At 35.6% G+C, this 7919-nt stretch overlaps 1 long non-coding RNA gene across 1 annotated transcript; it reads right to left on the reverse strand.

The window, feature by feature from the left end:
• Positions 1–1178: 1178 nt before the first annotated feature.
• LOC127059972 (uncharacterized) lies at positions 1179–5278 on the reverse strand. Its single transcript, XR_007778378.1, has 3 exons — positions 5183–5278; positions 3842–4118; positions 1179–1844 (listed from the first exon to the last, which is right to left on the reverse strand). It is a non-coding gene; the product is annotated as an uncharacterized LOC127059972 (long non-coding RNA).
• Positions 5279–7919: the final 2641 nt, after the last annotated feature.

A 7919-nucleotide genomic window follows, 5' to 3' on the forward strand; every position in this document is an offset into this window, starting at 1 on the left:
CTCTACTCAGTGCAGAGGTCTTGCTGTAAATATCACAGTATCAAAACCAGATCCTTTGGGCACTCTCTTGGTTCATCAACTAACTCATTCTGGCTCTAATATTCTATCTCAGTTTCCCAGCCATTAAAATGGGTGAAATGAAAATGCTTTATGTTGATATTCAGAGCACTTTTAAAAGGAAAATCAAGTTCATTCATTTAAAATATTTTGTAGTGGTTACTGTTTCATACAAGGTGGGTGTATCAGGCCTTAGTGCCAGAATTTCAAGTCTGTTTCTAGATATAACAGAGAAAGCATATTTATGTTTTAATAAAATATTATTTTTGTTGCACCAATGCCCTGTAGGATGTGCAATATGAATATTAAATCATGAAAATTACTATATTTTTTAATAACTTGGCAAAACAGAGAAAATAATAGAAAAATCTTTCATGTTTGTCATAAGCATGCCATTAACTCTACTTCATTTACCAGAAGTACATATTAGTTTCAACTGTGTTAAAAACATTTATCTAATCAGAAGGTTTTGATATTTTCTGTTCTAATCTAATAACTAATGTAATCATTATCCCAGCAACCATTGCATATCCTCTGATAGAGTAAATCTTATTAAAGGTGGGCAGGTTATACTAAGTCTCATCTGCCTCTTCCCTGAATATTTGATTGTTTTTAAACAGAGTATTAAAGATACTTGCATATCTGTATATTAAGTTCAGAAATGCAGTTGTTCAGCTGATGTTAAAAGTCTAAAAATTCCATAAAAGAAGATGAGATATTTTCATTAGATAAGTTTTTTGTCAATAAACATTGGTAACAAAGGGGAAAACAGTTCTTTCTCTAATTCCATATTTTAAGATAAAACTGAAGGATTAAAGTAAGAACAATAAGCATGTTATCATGCTATTATTGTGAAGTGTATCTGAGTTATGCTAAACTATAAGAAATAAATGACAGGAAAAATAATCTACTTAGTTAGAATAAGTGTGATACAATACTTTGTATAAAAATAAAAAGACATTCAGGATAGAAATCCCCAAATTATTATTATGCTAAATATTTAACAGATTTCACTTGAAAATGTAAGCTATTCACTAAGTAAACCAAAATATACAAAGAAAAACAAAGGAGGTTAACATTTCATACAACTCCTAGTTTTATTTATTTAGTCTTATCTCAGGCACCTATAATATTCAAATGTTACACAATTACCACAGTACAAAGCTCTGAAAATAAATTAAAAAAGCTGATATCTAGCCAAGACAGCATCAATCAAACCTCCTATCAAAAGAAATCAATTGCTCAGAGGTACAAAGAATAGGAAAAAAGAGAATAGCAGGAATGAATTACACAGTGGGGAGGGCAAAGAGTGGTCAAGAACAAGCCATCCCAAATCCCAATGACTTTTACAGTATTGTAGGGGTTCACAGTACTTGAGATACCAAACCCTCTGTAACTCTGTAGCAGCAGATTTCAAGAATAAATTGCTGCCATGTTGGCAAGAACAGTGACAGGAGGGGACAGGATCCCCAAATAGAGTTAAGTATAGATAAACGCCCCCAATATAGTAAATGCTAGCACATTCTGTTTAGTATATTTACCTTTTAAGAATGAGACTATAAGCATGGAATGAGGTCAGAAAAGGATTTTCTTTTTTTTTAAAGCATGACACATATAATACATAACCCAGATAATCTTCTCACAGACATTTGAGAATTGACCATAAAGTGAATAAGCCTTGCAGCACAGCAGAAGTGAATAGCTCATTGTTCTCCAGAAGTACACATGAGAGGCAGGTTCTCCATCAGCTGCATCTTCCAGGTCAAGGAGTTCTGTTCAGGGTCAAACTGTAACAAGGTTAAGCTTGGTAAAGGACAGAGACAGACATCACAGTTCTTAACTTTAGCAATGTCTCTAGAACAGAAATTGCAGCATCTTATTAGGTATCTGAGATACTTTCCTCTTTTAAAGAGGGATGCCCAGAACAGGTAAAATTGGCTAAGTGAGTAACACCAGTGACCTAGCTTAGCTAAAGTCCCATGCCTTCTTTAAGTTAGCATGTCTCCCTGGAACTTTGGAAAGACACTTTCCCACCTAAGAATCCACACCAGAAAAATTATTTTTGAAGGAAAACCCCTCCATACCTTTTTTCCCCAAAGAATTTAATAATGTTTTTACTTCCAATTAAAAGAAAAAGATATCACTGAGTAGCCACAGACATAGCAGTCTTGTCAAACCTAGTACTCACAGTGAAGCACTGCAGCCAGTTTGGGTGTATCTACACCAGCAAAAAGAAAAGGACCAAGGATCAGTCTCTGGCTTGTTGCCACAAGGCCATCTGACTGACAGATTTTATACTCCTTAGGACTAGTTTCCTATAGAGAGATTTACCCTGCAGTCAGCATAAGAACGGTATCAACTAAGAGTTAAGCAGTGTGGACAGCAAGGATTCAGTGCTGAAGTCTGCTCTGCTGTTGTCTTTTATTTAGAGAATTCTCCCCCCACTGCTCTGGGGAAGGAGTATTGTTTCCTCTCCCTAAGAAATTATGCGAGAAAAAAAGCAACATTTGTAAAAAAGGATTACAGAATATATTACACTGGTTGACAGAAATAGGGAAAAATATGCTTTTGGGACACACACTTTTTTACATTTCTGTCATAGAAGCTTCAGTCCTGAAAGCTAAATACATGTTGGAAGAAATTACTCTTGTTTTAACCTGTTTATAAGATATGCCTTACTGTGACAAGGTGAATTTGAGATTTGTTGGGCAAGAGAGAAGAACAAGCTGGGAATAGGGCATTCTAGTCTGGTAATGCTGGCTGCTTAGGGATTCCAGGTTGTGTTCCCTAAAAATATCTGGCATTTTAGAATATAAGCCAATGATTATAGGGTGCAAAACTCAGCAGGGTGATTGAAAGGAGGAAGAAGAAACACAGGACTCTCCTAAAGTAGGTGCCCTAAACATTCACATACAGTGGAGGTGTTCATAAATTGCTACTGTCCTAGTGACTAGAACCTTCTTCCAGGAGGATGTGATGGAACAGGGACTGCCTGTGTGGATGTTCTAGCCAGTAGGCATGCAAAAAAAAAAAAAATCCAAAATGAAACAACATCATTTTTCAGGGGGAAAGACAAAAATTTCCCTTGTATTTGATAGTGTTGGAATGAAACCAGTAAGAAAAACCACGGTGTGAAGCCCCAGTGAAGCCTAAATCAAGAAAGGCTCAGTTTCTGAAATGAAAAGGTATGTTAGGCAAGAACTAGGGCATCTTAGTGTGCCTCCTGCTGTTCTTGGAAAGTGGCAAATCAAGGTGCCCAGTGAGCAAGAAATATTTCCAAGGATGCTGTTTTGATCTAATTTCTTTCTGCGTCTTGATTAGGTGCGTAAATCTATCCTTGGAAACAGTACAGCTCTAAAGGTATAGTCACCCAGGGTGAAACATGTCTATACATTTGCAGTGGCACACACATATCTGCATTCTTCTGTAATCTCTGTTATCAGCTTAGACAAAATCATTGAGCAAATCACATTCATGTTGTCCCCTATCATTACCTAGTTTAGGTGTTATGACTACACATCATCACTGAGAGGACAGAAAAAAGTGAAGATTTGGCAGGCTGGGATGGCAGGCAGGCTTTCTTGAATTTAGATGCTAGTCACTGTGACTGAGTAACCTGAATACTGTCTAGCTTAATTCATCAATTACAAAATAGGGAATTGATACCAAGCTCTGCAAAGAGGGGTAAAGAGGTATATGATGATGAAGCAGACAAAAAGAACTAAATTCATGCCAAATACTATTACAATTTATGAATGCCAGCTAGGCGCAGACCATCACCCACCTGTTTCTTGTAGCCTTTCTTCACCAGTCCAGAGGACCATAGTTTATGATGATTTTCATCTAGGTTTTAATCCTGTTTTGAATCAAGTTTCATGCTCTGAATCAGAAACCTAAAAATTATACCAGGACAAATATCTTTCTACAATGCCATTCCTCTGGCAGATGAGACATTTTCCTCATCGGTGAAAAATTAAATTTATGCAGTAGGAAAGTGTTGTCCATCTTAGCAGTGAGATATGGAGTTTAGTCATGGGGATGTCAGGCCAGTTGTGTCCGTGCTGAAGAGACAAAGAGGTGCAAAAAAGTGTGTCATCTTTGTGTACTCAAGAAAGTTGAATTCTAGACTCTAAATTTCTAATTAACTCTTAGAAGTTTGTTACCATTTTTATTTTGATGCCCTGTCTAAATGCACCGTCACACAAGCAAAGAAATAAATACTGAAGACCCTTAAATGGCTGCAGAACAGTAAAAGGAAAAAACCCCACAACAACAGGGGAAGTCAAAACTTTGCTGTCAAACAAAATCAAACTCTTTCTTGGAATCGATGTGAATAAGTACCATGTTAAAAACAGTATCTCCAACAATGCTATGCGTGTGAAAACTGCTTGGATTGCAGTAAGACATAGCCACTGTTGTAGAAAGGGTGCTCTAACCATCCCCAAATTTGATGTAGAGACTAGTACCCTATTCTTGGCAAATTCCTTCGTAAGGTAGGACTGAGGTAAGTACATTATGTATGTTAATGCACACCAGATCCTTCATACAGGTAATCTCTACTGGTACTTCCCTTAATATGACCTTATTACTGATTTTATGACCTTCTGAGTAATGCAAGTGAGCTATGCAGAGATACAGCATAGGATTAAAATCCTTTTGTACTTTTTCTAGGGGATTTTCATTTTGTTCAGCATAAAACACGATCTTGAATCCTGAAAAGGGCGTGTTATATGATTCTACATTGTACCACAAAATTGTACCACTTGTAAAATGGGATAATTTTATTTTGCCCTTCTGGTAAATGGCTTTGGGGTTTGCAGAAGAAGCAGGGGCATTTATTTTAACTGCTGGATGTTAGTCTCTGCATGAAGTCATAGTAATTATACCTTTTACTATGTTTTTACTATTTAAGCACACAATATATATGTATATAAATAAAATGGAATGTAAATTTGGCCTTTAAGTCTTGGCTCTGGCATGTTGTATTGCTTACTTTATGTCAGTCCTGTGTAATATGATACAGATCTGCATTCTGGTATCACTAGTTTGGTCAGAACCAGTGTTTGTTTTACCACCTTACAAAAGCAATAACTCTTACAGCTGTCCAGATAGATACAAATCTCACCTGAAGCATTCAGAATGAATCCTAAGGTGGTTTGCTGGCAGCCAGAGGGGAAACTGTAGTGCTCTTGCTCCTTTCTACTACTGTAGCCTGAACGCTGAGGAAAACAATATTTACAATCGAGTGAGTTTCCAAACTGCCTAACTTTTCAGACGTGTGTTTTTTATATGTTAAATATGGTTCAGAAGATTAAAGTCTTCATTTTAGGCAAAGAAAGGAAATAATGTTTCCTGTCCCATTTGCCAAGCTAAGTGAACAACTGTTCCAGCACAATTAGAATTGTTAATTGATTTGAAAACATAGGGCTTTGAAGGTGGAAAACTGCTGACATTATTTCAATGGGGAAATGCACTCCTGAGAGAGAGCACTGCAGTACAATTTCTCTCCTTGTTTTGTTGAATATACATCTATAAAAACACTGTGAATCATGCAGTAAAAACTGCTGTGCTGATATCATAAATCTCTGATAATAAAAATTTCATTGTTGAAACAATAAAATAGACTTTTATTATAACACAGAGTATCCACCTAAACATTGTCCTTTTAGCTTCTTTGAGTTAAATGTATGCACAGTTTTACAGTCTATAAACAGATCTGGAATAAAAGTTAATAAATGTCAAAATTTGCATTTCAAAAAATTCTTGCTGCATTTTAGGGAAGATCAATCTATGAACCTTTCAACATTATGTCAAATGAAATGCTAATTGTACCTTTAGGAATTTCAGAGACAGTGACAAGAAACTAAATGCTCTGTTCCTTTGCATCAGCAAGTCGAGGATAATTGTATATCTACTCTTGTGAACTTCTAAGAGAAAAAGAGAAATGCTAAGGAAAAAGGATTTTCTATTCTTTAACTCAGGAGGGTAAACTCCTTCAGCCATCCTTCATCAATCTACCTTCAAATAAATTGTGTTAACATGTTGACAATGGACAAATCACACAGAGCTACATTTATTCATTTTATAATAGGTTTGTCAAATGAACTTCAACTAGAGATTTAAGAGTGAGAAACATTTCCATCCAGGAACAACTGACTTCTCCTATCCAAGCTTCTAGAACAGTTCCCAGCATAAATTTTTTTTTTGGGAACAGCTATCTTTCTCATCCCTCCTCAAATATTAGTAAAGTACTTCTTCTTCTGAGTGTAAAACCACTAAATACATAAAGGAGACATGTAAGAGGCTTTTTTATATCCTCTCCAGACAAATGTGTAATGCACCCCTTGTTTTGTTTAGGAATCAATCTTAGCAGTTTATCTCTAAGCAGTACAAATTGTATGCCATAGTGGTAAGTGCAAGAACACACTCATGCAATAAGGAAAACTAGCTGCAAAGTGTCACCTTATTCAGGTTTGCAGTGTTTTCCTTGGTATTATCCTATCCTTGCTATATTGAATATATCTCCTAAAGCTATATAGAGACTGTTGCAATGTTCACTTACTGTGTGAAAATTGAGAGACAGAATAAACCTGGGGAAATGTTTATGCTCATGGTAACCTATTCAGTCAGCTTTATCCTGCTCAGGCCTGGGCTAGGCATCTTCTAACTCTTTAAATGCTTTTACAGCAAACAGTTTGTGGTTTCCAAAACAGAGACCAGCCTCATCATGCCTTTCTGGCTTATGGTCTATAGGCCCACATTTGTGCATTTCAAGTTGTTCACTGTAAAAACATTCCAGACTATATTTCAGTTAGGAGTTACATAACTCAGATGTATTTCAGAACTAAAATTCATATTGGAGAATATCCTTCTATTTGTGTTGCTGCTATATATCTGAAAAGGAAGCTTCCGATCCTACAGTCAGGTATTTGAGCCAAATCCTGCTTTCACTTAAGTCAAAGACAATTTTCTCTTAGGTGTGAATAGGAATTAGGTGGAATTCCTTTCATTTGTAGGTCGACAAGAATACATAACGACTGACATATTTTAAATTTACACTAAATAAATATGAAATTATATATTCAGAAGGGATATATTTGAGTAATCTCAGCCCTGTGTATCACTCACTTCTATCACACAAGCTACTTAATGCTTCAAATTTGATATCTGTTACTTTTCTTTCAAGAAAGCTCAACTCTATGCCATCTCCATGCCATATAATAGCTAAATAATCAGGCTATGTGGTAGACATGGACCTTTCCTACCTAGCACTTTTTTTTTGGTAGCAACTATTTTGAAATGCATGATTCCTCTGTTCTTTAGTTAAAGAAATTTCTGACTCTGTTTTCTAATAAAATGGTATTCAGCTTCATAGTTACCATAGATATATTGGAACAAGAAGCAGTACACATTAGAAATAAAAGAATGTAAGAAAGATATTTTTAAAAAGTGCCATAATCTGCATAATTTATGACACAATCCATGCAATGAATAACTATCCCATGTAGCAAACAGCACTGTGCTACAGCTTTTTGGATTAAGTGAATTTCAGCATGGGAGTCAAAATTGTATCTGTAATTTCCAAGCAAATTGAAGACAATTGACTGGGGCTCTTTTTTCACCAGTATATCTTTCACAACTATAAAGATTGCAATAAGGTGGATACTTTTTTTTTCCTTTTATCTAGATATAAAGTCAAATGAAAACAAAGAGCAGATAGGAAACAGACAAAACTTTCTTAACCACAATGTTCATATCCTTTTTTTTTTTTTTTTTAAGAGTCAAAACTGCAGGCTAATAAAGACCATTTAAAATAAAAGGGACCATTACTCCTCAGTTTTATATGAGCTTACATGCTTTCA

This window comes from Serinus canaria, chromosome 1 (assembly GCF_022539315.1).
Source record: "Serinus canaria isolate serCan28SL12 chromosome 1, serCan2020, whole genome shotgun sequence".
Classification (NCBI taxonomy): domain Eukaryota; kingdom Metazoa; phylum Chordata; class Aves; order Passeriformes; family Fringillidae; genus Serinus; species Serinus canaria.